A 17,562-nucleotide genomic window follows, 5' to 3' on the forward strand; every position below is an offset into this window, starting at 1 on the left:
GGCTCTCAGCAGGGAGGGCACTTGGGGGTGGGAAGGAAGGAGCAGTTGGTTTTGCAGCTTTTTTGCTTTTTCATCTTGAATATCATATAAAAGAATTGTGTGAGGCCCAACCTGTAGCCTAAAATGCCATCGCTTGTCCATTTCAGATCTCCTACTTGGTAAACCAGGGTATGCAAGAATAGATGGTGCATGGAGTTTGGAAAAGAAATACCGTGTCGGGGCTCTGTTAAAAACAAAACAGTCTCTTATCTCCTGGGCTGTTGGTTCAAATCCGTTTTCTTGCTCTGTGGGGAGAGACTGCCCTGGAGTATCCAGCTTTTAATAAGCTTCCCAATCAGCTCTCGGTGGCACAGCGCTCGCTCCCCCTCCCTCGCCCAGCGCGCGTCCTCCCTCTGCTCATCCCTCCCTTTCTCCATTTCCCTTCCGTTCCCTCCCTGTTAGGGCGTAATTGAGTCAAAGGCAGGATCAGGTTCCCCGCCTTCCCGTCCAAAAATCCCGCCAAGGGAGCCCCAGAGCACAGGAAAACCCAAAGTGGAGAGAGGGGAAGAAAGGAAGCAGTGAGTCATCCGTGCAGAAGGGGCAGAGCGGCAGCCGCCCAGGCCGGAGCAGCAGCCTTACCTGGACTCCGCAGCGGCAAACCTCGCCCGCCCGCCCGGTGCAACAAAGGCAGCCTGCGCGCCAGGGAGGACCTTTGCAAGTCCGAGTAAGTGCAAGTGAACGCGCGATTTCTCCAAGGGCTCCCCCAGCCTGCGTGCCTTCCCCCTGTACCACTTTTCTGACTGCCAGCAGACTATGGTGGCAAGAACCGGAGAGAGGCTGCTGGGTGTCTTTGCTCATAGGATTGACTGCTTTCAAAACTGACTTGCTCCAGAGGCCAACTGAGGCATATTTCTGGGGAAGTCAGGTCAGGCTAGTTAGAGTGTGCTCAGATGAGTGGAAGGAAAGAAGCATTTGTAATGTGAAGCATGCATGTGGACCCTGTTCTATCTAGCTACCTGCTGCAGCCAAATGGGCTGGGGAGTGCATGTTGGGCTCTCTGTAAAACCTGGAGCTTGGTAGGTGTGTCTGCCTGGGTAGAGAAAGAGAGAGTAAGGTAGTCCCAGCAAGCAGGTCTTATTTTCCAGTCCTGTCTCTGCTTCTCTGATTGCCCCCAGGCTTTGCCAAGAATCACTCCTAGCTGGTATTTCTAGGTGTGGTGCGGGGGCTTGTTCCTCCCAGTGCTTCCTGACTGACATACAGCATCTCTCCAGGGCCACTGGCACTGCTTGTCCTGCAGGGCAATCCAGGAATGGTGCTAGAAATGGCTCAGCCCAAAGTTTCAAAGGCACACCTTGAATCCCATCTCTCATTTGGATGCTAATTTTAATAACGGCCCTGCACACAGGCACTTGAACTTTTCATGTCACCCACATACACATGAGGTATGTGTATTATTAATTTACCAGATACTCAAGAATTTCTGGGTTCATGCTTCTACTGTTAACAAAATATTCTTTTGAGAGGAATGTATTCAACTCCTTCCTTACTTAATGCAAGGAACATAAATCTTCCTCATTAACACACTCATACACATGCACACATCTCCCTTTCTCTGTAACATGTCACAATACACACAAGTAGAATTTCTGCACACTCTGTCACTAGCTCAGGGTGTCTGTGTTAATTGTTTTGTAGGTTTAGGGCTACAAACCTACAAGTGGAGTGGGTGGGCCATGAGAGGAGGGAATGCACATTGTGAAGGAATATCAAAGTTTTAATCTTTTAGCATCTCTCCTTTTTAGGGTTGTCAGGCATTTTGCTGAAGCAGCTTAAGTGTGTGTGTGTGTGTGTGTGTGTGTGTGTGTGTGTGTGTGTGTGTGTGTATAAAGAGCCTTGGAAGAGATATTCAGGAACTACCAAGAAAAGCGTTTGAACTAATAACATAGTGGAGTAATTTTATGATCCCAGGCATATGTGGAATTGATGAAAAAGCAGAGCCCATTTTAGCCCTTTGATCATCTGGGAACAAACTGATTTGTAGGAGCATTAAAAGGTAATGAGAAAGAAACAAAAGAAAAGTCGGCCAACATGGAAAATAAAGCATGCATTTTCCATCTTCATTATGTTCCTTTTAAAGTAAATTATGTGCCTTAAAGGCCAAATCACTTAAAACACTTATAGTCCAGTTAAATTCAAAGGAAATTAGAGTGATATTATCTCTCCCTCCCACTTTGGGACTTGAATTATTTCAAACTGGCAGTAGTTGTATTTTCTCATTTGAATTAGAGGATGAAATTTTTAAATTGCTTTAACTAAAAAATTGCTAATGCCATTCTTTTGTGCTGTCAGAAACTTTTGTGTTTTAAGTTCTCTAACTGTACTTTAAATCTTTAGAAGGTGATCTTTCTTCTACTGCTCACAGACTGTCTTCAGAACATTTTTCCCCTTCATTTAATGAACAGCCTGTGTAAGGAAAACCCCCTGAAGCCATGGTTGCCCCTTTAGGTGCTAGATTCCAGCTGTTTGCTTGTGGGCACAAATGCATGTTATTAACAGTACAGCCTCAAGAACAATGAAACCACTAACACAGAACTTTTTAATTATCTGATTTTAAACAAGGAATTATAGAAAATGAAAATAATAAAATATATTTAATTATATACAGTATAATCTATTATGTACATTATAGCATATATAATTTTCTGTTTTCCAGGCCTTTTTCCATGAGATTTGGAATAAAAAAATTACTAATTTATTGAAAAGTTTCATGTAACTTATTTGGTCTTCACATTCAACAGTGTATAGCAGGCCTGAATTTCTTTAATGGGCAATTTTTTTTTAATTGCAGTAAAGCCAATGGCCTGGTTTGAATTTTCAAAAAACCCGATCATTAAAAATAACATGAGAGAAGTAAGATCCCTAAATAATTTAGTCACTTTCATTAATAAAGTCAAACTTAGAAGTCAAATATGGTAGGTTTTAATTTTTATTAATTTTTATTTCTCTTTGGAGATATTCTTGCTTTCTCATTTAAATGATGTTCTTACCTGATTTCTGATCACACATTTGTAATGTGGTGATTTTATGATTACTTAAAATTTTCCTAGGAAATTGAGTTTAGCCAAACTGTTCAAAATGGTGTAATAAATTAACAATAGATTGAGGGCCAGAAGTCAGAATTCAGAGTATATATGGCAGTTCTCTAAACACTTAGGCCTTTTAATATGGCAATATCATGATAAGGAAGTTTTCCTTGACTTCTCTGAAGGTAAGGTCCAGACTGAGAGCACCCAGTGTGATGGGAGAGCACATGTGCTCCACACCTGAGCCCACCTCACTGTTATTGAGGTCTGATTTAGTCTAGAGTAACTAGCTGAGTAGAGCCTTCCAATGGCCTTTGTCCTGTGCTTTGCTGGTGAGGCTGAGCTGGGCCTCCTGTAAAGTTGAAGGATGACTTCTCCTCTGACTGTTGGTCTAATGAATAAATTCAAGAGCTTTTGTCTCTTCCTGGCATAGAATCATCCATCGCCCTGGGAGAGGGTGTAAAGTAATATTCAGATAGGGACCCTAAAGTCTTCTTTTCATGAGCTGGGTCTGTTTTTTCAATCCACAGTCAATTGGCTTGAGTAGAATTTGGGCCATGGCTTCCATTTGGAAAGCTGTTCTCCATTTTTGATATTTATGGCCAATTCAAATTTCCACCCGCTGGGCCATTTTTCCATTTACTTCAAGCTAGTCTTGCATGTGGCAGTTTTCATGGTTGCCATTGCAATCTTTCTTGATGGTAAAATATAACAAAACTTTTATAAGAATTTAAGATTCTTTAGCTTTGAAGAGTAGCCATGATGAAATGTTATACAAAGGCATTGTAATTATGGTATATTTATGAATTTGATTATGAAGCTCACACTCAATTATGAATCCTAATAGCTTAAGGTTACACAAGAAATACAGTCAATAGTTCATGTTTAAGATATTTTGAGAAATAAAATTTGATTTCTCTGAGTGTTCCTTTTTTTGGAAGTCATTTTTTCATAGTATGTTTAGATAACACACCATTTTAAATAGAAAAAAATCATCATTGTGTACTTTCTAGAAGCAAAATTCTTGGATTCTTAAACTTCATGCATACATAACAACAAAAACAATCTATTGTGCACATTAATCTTTAAAGAAGTGAGTCAGAATAACTGGCAATTACACTTTAAGTTCTAAGAATTGTTCTTAGCAGAACCAAAACATCATCTAAAAACACAAATAGCATGCTATATCTCTGACTATTCTCATTTCTTCCAACTTTTACATTTTCCTCCTTCCCTCCTCCTTACTCTTCTTTCTCTTTTTGACTAATCCAGTTGCCTGTTTCCCATCCAAAAGGCCCATGATGCCTTGCTTAAATTCTCCCTCATATTTTGATGGCACATATTCCTTTATGCTCATCCAAATCAGGAATGTCTGTCCATGTCTTGGAAATCTTGAGGAGCTGGGTGTTGCTAGCTGACATTTTGACATTTTTCTAACATGGTCCATTCAAATCTGTTTTCAGTGCCAATTGCACTTTTTTCCTACTCAACTAGATTTTTTTTTTTCTTTTTTGATTCAGGGCCTGGTAAGGCCAGCTTACACTTCTGTCACTATAATAAATGCTGGCTTCATTCTTCTCTCAGCTTCTCAGACTAAGAGGAGGAGCACAGCTGGTGTTAGTCAGCTATGTCACACCCAGGTCCTACTTGGACAATACAATACACTTTTTCTTGCTGCTATGGCCAGTGAGTTTAACAATAATATTATCCATATTTTGAGTGCTTGATACTGTACTGAACAATGTAGCATACTGAAGAAATACAATCCAGTTTCTTGCCTCTACAAGAACACTTTATAATTTCAAACACTTTGTGTTTGGTAAGTGGTGCCTATTAATCCCTCCTTCTTATAGTATCTGTTCCTGTGACCACCTTGGTTGTTATTATCTGTTCCTCCCCCTAATTTCTCTGGTTACGTTCCCTCTTTCCCTGCCCCTCTACATCAAAATATGGGCTATGAACATTTGTTTTTAAAATTCTCTTTCTTGTTTTCTTCTTCTTCTTTTCTCTCTCTCTGTCTGTCTCTGTCTGTCTGTCTCTCTCTCTCTCTCTCTCTCTCTGTTTCTGTCTCTGTCTCTATCTCTGTCTGTCTGTCTCTCTCTCTCTCCCACTGCCCTCCTTCTCCCTTCAAAGTTATCACTACTGCAATAACTCTGAATTTCACCTCAACCCCAACTTTCAGTGGGAAAACTTTCAAATGTCTCTCTCTATTCTCTGCTGAACTCTGGACTTCCATTGTGATTTTTTTTTCTTCTCTTCTTTTCTTACTGTTTCCTTTTCTTCTTTCTTTGAATGAATACTGAAGGGAATCACTGGGACACAAATCCTATTTGAGGGAAGAGCTTGACGAAAAGGACCTCGTGTTATTTTATTTTTATCCCTTATGGGCTTCTTAAGGTCTCATCTCTCCTACTGTTTGTCAGGTAGTGTGATATGGATACAAAGATAAATAAATATGCCTCCAAGCAGCTTATGATCAATTCAGTTTTTATGTAAGAAGATTAAAACACAAATCACTACAACACAAGATGGGCTCATTTATGGTCTTTGTTCTAAGCAGTTCCATTAAGAAAAGGGTCATATTTTTATGAGAAAAGCAGAGCATATGAAAGGCTAAATGGTATTAAATACTTATTTCAAAAGCATCATTATCTTTTTGTTCCTTCAATGTTGTTTATTCTGGGAGAGAAATTAACTTTTCAATTTCTTGGTATTATTAATTTCATACTTGCTAAATAATGGAGCAGAAAAAAGTTACTGGACATGGTACCTTAAGAATTCAGTCTGAGGGGCTGTATAAGATGGTTCACGCTTATAATCCCAGCTACTAGGGAGTTGGAGAAAAGATCACCGTCCAAAGCCTACCCAGGCAAAAAGCTTAAGACCTTATCTAAAAAATAACTAAAGCAAAAAAGGGCTGTGGATGTATGTAGCTCAAGTGGTAGGACGCATGCCTAGTAAGCACAAGACCCTGAGTTCAAATGCCAAAAAAAAAAAAAAAGAAATTTAGTCTGAGTTTATTTAGAATAAACATAATTTAAAAAGCATTGCACCTGGGCTGGGGATATAGCTCAGTGGTTTAGTGTTTGCCTTGCATGCATGAGGCCCTGAGTTCATTTTCCAGTACAACAACAACAACAACAAAAAACCCAAAAAAAAAAAACCCCAAAACACATTGTACCTCATCCTTTTCCTTTTCAGGAAAATTTCTGAAGACATGAAATGACTGCCTTTCACTGAAAATATGTGCATAGAGGGTTTTGTATTACATAGTAAATGAGTCATAAATTGAAGGCACAAAAGGTTTTCTGAGGCAAAGCTTTCCTCTCGGGGAGATCCATTCTACCCTCTCTTCTTTAAGTTACTCCTGTCCCCTCTCAGAAATACCACCTGGCTCCTTTCCTAGCCAGGTTGTGTCTGCAACAGCATGTGGTTTCTCTAACGAAGCACTGTCAGTCCCAGATCCACCACCCACCCCCAGCACCCCTTGAGGGCAAGGCCTCGGTCTTTCATCTTGAGAACCCTAGAGTATTCAGCATAGGATCACTGAAGATGCCCAACAGATGGCTGGCAAATAAGTGAAAAATAGATGACTTTGAATACCATGCATTTTCTTTGCCCACTGTGATCCAATCCACTGACTGCCTTCCACACTCAATCCGTTTGCTTTACTGAATATCATCTGTTGCCAGTTTCCTATCAGAGCCCAAGTGCGCCAAGAAATTCTCCACCCCAGACCTCCAGAGGAAGCCTCTCCAGCTCTGTCCTCCACTTCCTTCGTTCCAAGAGTCATGCAGACTTTCCAGTTATCTGAAGTATTTCCTAATCACAGTCCACCCACCTGAATCCACCTAAAATTCTCAGGTTTCTGACACCTGGTTACCACCACATTGCAGACAGAATCCTCCCACTTCTATGAGAAACTATGTTATTCAAAACAACAAGACTGATTTCGGGAACCATTGTCTTCAGCACAACTCTGGTGTAGCCACCAGGCTTTTGCTTCTCAGAATTTTTACATTTCTTTCTTTCCCCATCATATTTTTTTTTACAACAGCTCTACTCCCGTAGGCTGAGTAGGATTTTTTTTTTTAAATTTGAAAAGAAAGACTTAAAGAAATTAAGGTGGCCCTTTCCAATAGCAGATCTGCAACAAAACAAAAGACTTCAAATTCTTATTTTGAGTATTTTTTTTAATCTCCTAGTTACCTGCCATATCTAATCTAAAAGCCAATACTTGTATAGTAAGAGGTGAAATAACCTTAGCAGTGGTTCTTTGTCTTCAATGTTTATCAGATTAACTAATCATCCCTGAGGGTCCAGATGCCTGGGTCCCATTAGAAATGCAAAATTTCCTGCTTCTTAATGGGTTTCTTCTCTCCATTCTCCCACTCCATCCTCTGTTTCCTCTCAAAACGCAGTTTGAAAATTCCTTTGTTTTGAAAGGACACACACAGATCACAAGTCTATGTCAAGGCCTGGGGGATTTGGCATGAAGATCTCCAAAGCAAACTGCTTGACCTTGACCTTTCCCATAAAGTCTTGGAAAATATTTTGCACATAGGGGACTCCCAATCCAGGGTGCAGTCACCTTTTAGTTGACCTTGGTAGTACCCACAACTATGACCTGTTCGACGTTCCCCCCTTCCCCATGGAGGTTTCACTCCAGAGGAGGGAGTTAAGATTGGAGTTAAGAACCAGTGTTTCATCACTGTTCTGTGTTGTTCAGTGTATGATGCCCAGTGCATTACCAAATATTCTGGAGCCTTAGGTTTTCTGTCTGTAAGTTGGAAATGTTGATGATGTTACCTGCTTTGCATACCTGATGGCTGGATGGTAAAGATAAATGGCCCCCAGGTAACACTTATTAACGGTAAACCTTTATACTAAACATGACCTACTTATTAAAATCCAGAGGGCAAATGCTGCCTTTCTCAATTCCCTAATTCTGCTGTCATTCTCATGTTCTCAGAATACCTAGAATCTCTACTGCTAGCTAATGTATTGGTATGTAATGAAGTTTATTGTTACTAATAAAGGCAATAATTTCAAATAGTTTAAAAAATAATTTCAAATTATTGTCAGCTTCTTTCAGATTTGATTATATTACTGTTTTCAAATGAAGATGCAACTGATAAGAAAAAAAAAAAAAAAAAAAGAATACCTAGAGATTGCTTAAGATGCCGGAAGGTAAATTTGACCCAATGAAGCAAGGAGGAGAAAGATGTGTGACAGGAATGAAGAAAAAGAAATCTGAGTCATAGTTAGAAAAAAAAAAGTGAGAAGACGATCCAAAATAAGGCAAAACTAAAACAGTCATGACTTCTCTTATTAAATACTGGGTTCTAGTTCCTTCTCAAGAGCCTTGAAGAATACACACCATATTTTTCAGTTGATTATTCTCCCTAAATTTAGGTCTTGACCACTGTTGTTTACACAGTACCTGTGCTGCTCTGACTTTCATGCGTATATCATTCACCTGGAAATCTTGCCAAAATGAAGATTCTGATTCTGCAGCTCTCCTGGAACTCTAAGAGTCTGCATTTCCAACAAGATCCCAGGTGACAGCAGTGCTGCTGGCCCAAGGATTGAAAACCCACCTAGTTTAGTTTAACAAATTGAAGAGAACCAAGACGGATAAGAGCCCTCTACTCACCATGTACGTAGCTTCATAAAAACGTGAGGATCACTGATAGTGATGCTTCTTGCTACATGGTTGGTGCTTCTATCTTCATGCCTAAATATTTACAATGTTTGATTATTTATGAAATAAAGCTGCAGACACCTCCTGCTTTGGTTTTGACTTGGTTGAAGCCTCCTTAATAGTACAGCACCCAGGCCCATGTCTAGAGGTCCTCCTAGTCATTGCTTCTGTTGGGGTCTTTTCCTGCAAGAAGGTGTGAGGAATCCAAATGTTGCCTTCTTAATTTACCTTAGAAGCTTATGAAAATTATTTAGTAGACTTTGTTCTTAATATCAAAAGGCTATATTATAGAAGGTTTTCTTAATGCTATTCTCTTCTGGGTTTTGACAACTATCACTATCCTCTTCCATAACATAATGGAAGAAGAGCAGGTGTCATCCATGTATGTGAGTGACATCCTCAAAAACATTGAGCTGCCCAGAGAAGAGCTGGCTTTTTTTGCCTCAGAATCCAGATTTATCAATAAGAAGCATAATTTGGTAAATAGATCAGGTAACAGAGAAAATTATTCAGGTTAAAACAAGTGGAAACCACACAAAACCTTAGAACAATGTTTTAATAGTGGCCTTTCTTTTTCTCTGAGAATACAGCCTTTTCTGGCCCTGGCTGTGGGGGGTTCATTGCTTCATCTCTGAGGTTTTACCATGCAGTGGCCTTCAGTTAGGAGCATAAGATCATCAAGGGTAGTGAGTATCTGGCCAGACAAGGTGTCCACGGTAAGCCAGAATTTGGATTTTGTGTTTTAAAAAAATACTCTGTAGCTTTGGAGAACCTGATTTCAATGGCCAATTTAGTTCTTCAAAAAATATTTACTACAAAAAAAAGTTGTGTGCAATGTATTTCCTTAGAAGTGCTTCAAATGAGGAAGCCTAAAGCTTTTATGGGAAAGAAAGCAGGTGAGTTACTGTTTAACAAGTGCACATGCTGAAATTTCACAATCACATTGTCCCCTCCTTCTTTTTGTTTAAGATATACATTTCATTACTGAATATTGTCTCCGAGAATATGCAGAGTCTCAAATCAAGTTTAATGCGTGTCAAACTTGTGGATAATTAATTAACTTTAAACATATAAAAATGTTTTTCCACTAATATGTTTGTTATTAGGAAGACACAAATATACCTGAAGAAACACATTTTTTCTGTTCCCGGAAAAATATGTGTTCATGATACAATTTATTCATATTTCATGAAAAGAATCTTATTTATAGTCCTTAAAATAGGCACCATTATTAACACTCCGATACACTCTTAGCATTTTTCTGCATAACTTTTCAAAATAGTTATGTGCATAATTGTGTGTCCATTTCTGTCAACATTACAATCAATGCATGCAATATTTTTAATAAATGCACACACATTAACATGTGCATTTATTTTACCAAATGAGCCAATTAAAATGGAAATTCAATTTGTTTAGCTTGATATGGGTAAATTGGAATTATAAAAAAGGTTAGTAATGCTCTGGATTCTCATTAAAAAACTGAAAGTAGAAAAATGCAAACAATAAAAGTCTCCATCCCAGCAAAGGACTTATTTAGATGGGAACAAATAACTGAAAACTTAGTGTGTGCCAATTAAAGGTCAAGCTGAATAAACACTGTTCTTACCCTGAAGGACCCTTCCATATATCCAAGGGTAAAAGTCTCCCCAGGGAAGGCACAGCTGCCTGGTTCTGCCTGGGTCCCAACTAACTCCTTGGATGCTCCCAGGATCCTGGGAAACTTCTGAGTTGCTCTGGGTTCCAGGGAGTGGGGCAAATGCACTGCAGGTGGGTAAGCTTGGGGGCCAGAAAAATCTCTTTGATGCCTGTCACTCCAGGGCTTGGCACCCTTTGGGGAGTTATTTATTTGTTCTGTTGTTATTTGGAATGACTAGTGTACAATTGGCTCTAGTTGAAAGTGAATCAGATCAAATTCTGGTTTGACAACCACATTCTTGATCACAGAGGAAGGGTGAAAGTCAAATGCCTTTATTGTCTATGCCAGTGTTAGGATTCCCACCAACTTTATCCTGAAGCGTTTTGTAGTCTTTTAAAGATAGCATTTTAGTCTGGTGGTGAGAGAATCACAGTTTCCCTTCTGATATGTGAGAGCTGGGGATTTGAAGACATACTTCAAGGCTGCATGAATGAATTTGGTTTGGAGAAGCAGATCAAAAGCAGTTCAGCAGCAGTAAGAGGGCAGATGTGGATTTCTACCCATTTCTTTCTAAACAGATCCACACTTCCTATGTACAGGCTAACTCTGTGGGTTTCCAACATTTTATCCAGTGACATTCTCTTGAAGGAGGTTAAATGGAGCCATAATTAACTTCAAAGGCAGCAACTAAGAAGACAAAAGAAATAAAAGGAGTTGAATGGAGGCCTTAGGGAAACCACAGAAGTCCTAAGTTTGGACAGAGGCACGTTAGCCCTCCAAAAATGCTGTTAGATGGAGTTGAGGCTTTCTCTACCTCAGGCAAATGACAGGACACATGCCATTTGGTCCTTGGGGACCATCTATGGTGGTGGTGTTCCTTGGGACATTTCTTTGGGGTTCAACTGTCTCATTCATGTCCTAAATGCACTGGGCTCCAGTGGCTCCTGCCATAGTAATTGCATGAAGTCAGTACAATTCTGGAGCAGCCTTGCTGCCTCCTCGGTCTTCTGAGAGGGAGTGTTTAAAGACAAATCTATATCAGCTATGCCAGTCAAGAGTTTCTGCTTCAACTAGGATGTGCGCAAGTATGGGTGCAGGGTTCTGGGTTGGACAGTCTGGTCCCAGGAGCCAACTCTTTCCTAATGCTGACTACTATCTAATGTGTTCTTTCCATCCATTACTTTCCCATCCTTGGTGTAAGTTCTCAGAGTGAGAGGAGCCTGAGGGACTCTGTTTCCTGTGTTGGAGCACAGCAGGGTCGCTTCAGCTGAGGGCTCAGCAGCACTGGCCTGTTAGCTTCCTGGGTTGGTTTTCTGCCTTGGCTGCTATTTGCCAGCTAAAGTGTGTGATGTTAAACATCCTTTGCAATTCAGAAAATATTTAGGCTTGAGCATTTCTAATAAAAAGTAGACTATAATTTTGAACAACAAACATGACTATCTTCTTCCCATTTCTAATCAACTCCTTCCTTATCTGACAGCCAAGTCTATAACAAGGTATAGCCGGTTTCATCATTATCCATTAGACCTTGAACAACAGCAACTGGAAACAAGTACAGGACAGGAGAAGGTATAATTCCTCATCTTAAGGTGAAAAGGTCAGCCTAGGGTTTAGGGGCTGTTTTTCTTAATCAGGAAAGAATTTCATTGCTCTTCTAATTTCACATGGGATTACTTATCTTGACTCTTTGTGGTATTTACAAAATCATGCTTTTTCCTTTGAGAATGTTCAAATATTTGTGTCTGCTATAGATTATAATGGGGCAGTGAGTCTTCAAGACTTTTTTGACTTGAAGAGAGAATAGAACCTGTGGTTGGAGGATTAGGGAAGGATAGACCAATCAGGAAGACTTTAAGGAGCAAATAACAAAATTCTCTCTCAGGGTGTAAATGGAGAATGTATGGGACAGATTTATCAGATAAATATGACTTTTACTGAAAGGTGGATGAGCAAAAGCCAGGGAGGGTGTCATGCACAGTTAGGGGGCATTTAAGGTACATATTAGAAAGACTATAGCATAAAAGTAGTAACTATTGTTTACTAAAATAAATCTGCAGATCTTATCTGCAGATATCCCCAAAGATAGCAGCTAACTGGCTTATGTCCTTTTGAATGTTTCTACAAGATGCATCTTCAATTGTTGAAGCATCTTGATCATTAGTTTTATATTTAAGGGAACTCACTGGACTATCTGTATCACTTTACTGAACCTCATTGCTTCTACTATACTGCTAGCAAATTGTGTTTAGTTCTTTTACTTTATCACTGCTTGAACTGGAACATAGTAGCTGTTCAATTCATGGTTGTTGCTTCATAGAATTAGAATAAGCTTTGATTTAGTTGCTACCTATCCCTCTGCTCTTCATCAACACTAGCAAGTAATTGGCTGCCCTTACCAAAAATTATGAGCCAAGCAATCATTTTCTTTGACATCTCCAGCTCCCTCCTCCCTCCCTCCCTCCCTTTTCTTCTTTCCTTCCTCCCTTCCTTCTTCCCCACCCCCACTTCCGTCCTATTCTAGGAAGGCACAGTCTTGTACTGTGCTTTCATGCTGGCCACTAGCACCTCTGTTTCCCATCCTATGCTCTGTGGACCTTTGGCAGTAATTGGAAATTTGGAGTTGAGATGTTTTTCCTTGAAACTACCAAGGGCAGGAGACTTTGTCCTTTACTGCCAAATACTTCTAGAAACTGAAGATCTTATTTTCTATTCTTGTTACTTCCTAGCCTTCTTTTCTGAGCACCAGTTACCAACATTAATAATAATAGATAGCATTTATTGAGTGCTTTCTATAAGCAGATGGCAATAGTGCTAAAACTTTATATTCAGTTCTGGGCTAAATTCTCTCAACATCTCTCTGGGATAGGACTGTTTTCCTAAATGAAGGAACCGAGTCTCCAGATGGTTAAGTAACTTATTCAAGAGCACAAGCTGTAAGAAGTAAGACTATAGCCCAAATTTATCTAACCACAATGCTCTTTAATACTACACAGCTCTACTTCCCCTCCCCCTACTAAGTGACAAGGGCCTATTGAATATTTGAGGTTCAATATTCCCTTCTTTCCTGTAGCCAGTGTCCAGGAATACAGTCTCACACCATGTCACGAGCGCTTACTTCCTCACGCTCTGGAGAATAAAGATGGATGTTGAATGCTGTTGCTATCCTAGACCTCCTTGAGTTCACATTACTGCTTATCGTTGCATTCCCCATTATTTTCCAGGCATCAGTTTGCTTGGCGTGGAAGTTCAACATGCCTGTGCTGGGGAGGGAGGCTCAACTGGGTCTATAGGCAGGAGGGTGCCTAGGAGCTGCTTAGCCTGGTCCTTTAGCCTGCCATCACCTGACTAAATTGTTTGTTGGACTGCTCTGTTCCAGCCCCAGGGGAGGCCACAATGCCGTGTTTGTTTGTGTATTAGAGTCTCTGGCTTTGATTAGCAGCAAGCTCCAGTGCAGCTGAACATACAATAGGGACCAAAGGATGGGAAAAAAATCCTGCTACAGTTTCCCATTGGAAAGCATTCACTTTCAAGCTTGAACATCCAACAGTGGGACACAGAGGAACCGAGGCTGGGAAAGGTTAGCGGATGGATTCTCCGTGCCCTGCAGCCTGTTGTTTGTGGTGAGGTCAGTCCTTTACAGGAGGCATTGAGCCTCTATTCCTCAAAATGTCTTTTACAATTTAGATTTGAGACTGGTATTGATAGGGTTTGACAAAGGGCAAAACCTGGAGGGCTGGAAAGCATGGGGAAGCCCCATGATTATAAGAAGCAGGGCAAGAACGGGGGAAATGATGTGCTTATTAACAAAGGGTGAGTCTATACCATTAAAAAACGTCGTTAATCTGACTGCAAGGAAGAAGTAAAAATAGCTATAGGTTTAATTCGATCAAAGAAACTGAAAAGAGGAAGGTTTTTTTTTAAAATTAAAATTTATTTTTAACTAGTACTGTGTGATGTTTCAATACATGGATACATTTTGTAATATTTAAACACATTAAAACATGTCTGTCTCCTCAAACATTTATCCTTTCTCTTTGGTGAAGATGTTTAAGCTTCTTTCTTCTAGCTTTTTGAAATACAGTTACCTATAGTCACTGTACTGTGGAATAGCACACCCGAACAGGAAGTAGGAAGTTTTTATTTCATAACATAGATAAAGTCAGTGATTTCTAGACAAAGCTGATAATAGAATTTTCATTCTTTTCAATGAAATAAATCTTAAGTCTGACGTAAATACACGTGTTTTATGAAAGCTGAGTAATAATGTGTTATTGAAGTACAGAACTCGGACATCCTTTGAGGAATGCTTCAGTAAGCAAGGATGTTTAACACATAGAATATTTGTCTGTAATGCTGTGCATGTTGCAACGAGATTCCACCCATTATCCTGGTCTATAGACTCCTTGTGGGGCCATCAGAAGAGAGACAGAGATGACTTGTGGTTAGAAAATATAGCATATAATTACATGATAAAAGAGTGGTTCAATCAATGTTTCCAGAGAAAGAAGACCTTCTGTAGTGGATCAGGGAGGGTTTAGGAAGGGCACAGGATTTTCAAAGACAGAGCTGTATTGCACATGGCAGAAAGGAAGGGAAAGTTTCCTGAGTAAGGAGTGAAGAACAAGATGATACCAAGCAAGACACTGAAGGTACAGAGGATAAATGGGCTGATTTGGGCAGAAGGGCCAGGAATGGATTTTAAAGTTGGGGAAAAAATTTGAGGAGATAGGCTCCAAGTGTAGACTAACCTGCTTAGATTTAATTGGGCAGTAAGGAATCACTGAGGGTTTTTTCAAGAGAGAAGAAAAAAAAAAGCTTGGTAAAAGTGAGGTATACAAAACAGTATTTTTGAAGAAGTAATAGATTAGAGGTGGAGAGAATCAGTTAGGTTATAAAAAGTAATCCCTTGTGCCATCCCTTCCCCCATGCACTTGGTCTTTTTAAGTTCTGGAAATCTTGTTCGTGCTTCAGTGCTTTGCTTGAATACCATCTCTTCCATGAAAATTGTCTTTATTCCCCTAGTGAAAATGCATACCTACTCCTTTTTCTGTTCCACAATTTCTATGGATTTTCTTTTATACTTTTCATTCATTCATTTATCCATTCGTCCATCCATCTGTTCACTCATAAGTATATAATGAACACAGCATACCAAGCTCTATGTTCAGTATGAGGAACATAGAGATGAATATGCACACTTCCCTGTCCTCAAATCACACATCTAGTTGCAGGGAGAGGGTAGGTTTACCACTGTATTATCATCACAATGTTCTAGATATGCATTTTTGAAAGCACGTAAGTGACGCCTAAGTCAGCAGGGGATGAATTCAGGTGAGGCTTCCAGGAAGCAGTGTTTCCTGATTTTATATTCAAAGGTTGAATGAATATAAATATATGAATATAAATTCATATATATATGAATATAAATATATGAATATAAATTCATATATATATGAATATAAATTCATATATATATATATATATATATATATATATGAATGTATAAGTTCTAGGTAAAGTGGTGGTATGACTCCTTAACTTATTCCTTTCATGTAAGCGTTACTTTAAATGGCTATCTTTGCCTGCTTGACTACAGATCTTTCAGCTCAAAATTTCATGCAATTACAAGTGAATGAATGAATGGATGAATAAAGGAATAAAATAATGAATTACTCATGCCTGGGTTGTTAGGAGGGATCTTTTCTCTAGACCCTATAAAAGAAAATAAAAGCTAGAGTCTAGACATTATGATGAAAGGTAGGATGTGAAAGGTGAGTCAAAAGTGAGATGTTGCAATTGATGGACTTGGAATTCTAATGCTATTGCTAGAAAGGGGACACTTGTAGGAATTATTGACTGGGGGAAGAGGTGAGTGTTCCCAGCCTAAAGGAATCACAGGGAGACTGGACTATTCTTAGAATTGAGCTTAAGCGGGGCACTGGCTTCTCAGGTGTCACTGAGCTTTGTGAAGACCCATGATGCCTGGGGGTCTTTTGATGACAGATAGCCTCAGGCATGTAACACTTGGTCAGTGGTGATTCAGCTCTCACCTAGGATCTAGCTTTCTAGGCTCATTTCTGTGCCCTTCCTCCTCTTATAACACACTTTCCCTAGAATGTGGTAAGATCGTGTTAATAATTTTATTTTCTGGAAAATATTTTTTATAACCTTGCTCCTTATTTATAGTAACCTTGCATGCATGAACATTCAAGAAAACTCGATAATTAGGTCTATACATGTCACATGCAAATGGAATGGCTTGAGGCCACATCTTTCAGAAGAGGCCAACTGGCGTGGAAGAATCTTCAGATAACATTTTAGAAGTTCACTGATTCACCCACACTGAGATGCCAGCATTTCCCTGAAATTGCTCATTTTCCTATGTTCAGATAAATGATCTTCTGCCATTCATGTAAAGAGTGTTACTTCCTTAAAAATTATTTTTTCAGCTTTGATAGAAGAAAAGAAAGCTCAGGAAGTCAAAATTGTCTGTTTTCAAATCCTCAATTTAATTGTGAGTCAGAAGAGGCAGGAAATATCTTAGGGACAGAGATTAGACAAAATATTTTCTAAGAAAGCTATTTACCTCAGTATATATTATATTTAATGTGGTTCCAGATGGAAGAAACAGTCAGCAATTCCCGGTTTAGGTAATTTGGGGCTGAGGCCTGTGAAGTCTTGGGTTTCATTGAAGTTTGCTTCTCTGATTCTTTGACCAACCAAGCAGCTTCTGCCAGGGTGAGTCTACTGTAGTTTAGACCCTTGTTTCACAAGTGAGGATATGGAGGCCTGAATAATTCAAATGGTTTAATTAAAAGGTCAATTTAGTCAGTGGTGAAATATGTCTTGACCTTAAAACCTATTCAAAGCCATTCTGGAAAAATTCTGATGTTACATTAGGCCCAATAGTCTATTACAGTGTACTCTAGTATAATTAAAATCCTTTATCTGTATGTGACTAACTTTATATTTAAAAAGAAATTCATACTCATTATGCTTTTCTCTAATGACTTTGGCAACTGACATCCATATAGTATTTTTCTATTCATGAATTGCTTTTGGATATCTTATTTTATCTATGAGATTAGCTTAAATATTGTTATCCTCTCTACAGATGTCAAAAATGAGGTCCTGAGAATGGAGGAGGAGACTCATTC

General features: G+C 39.3%; 1 protein-coding gene across 3 annotated transcripts in view; it reads left to right on the forward strand.

Moving 5' to 3' along the window:
• The first annotated feature begins 408 nt into the window (after nucleotides 1–408).
• Nucleotides 409–17,562, forward strand: part of Ptn (pleiotrophin) — a 103,496-nt gene continuing 86,342 nt past the window's right edge. The window contains exon 1 of one of the 3 annotated variants that reach the window (XM_074062303.1): nucleotides 409–703. The gene's annotated coding sequence lies outside the window, so the exon portion shown is untranslated. Of the gene's footprint in view, nucleotides 704–13,870; nucleotides 14,031–17,562 lie in introns of those variants that run through there. The other 2 variants (XM_074062296.1, XM_074062298.1) reach the window with 2 other exon arrangements.

This window comes from Castor canadensis, chromosome 2, assembly GCF_047511655.1.
Source record: "Castor canadensis chromosome 2, mCasCan1.hap1v2, whole genome shotgun sequence".
In the NCBI taxonomy this organism is placed as follows: Eukaryota; Metazoa; Chordata; class Mammalia; order Rodentia; family Castoridae; genus Castor; species Castor canadensis.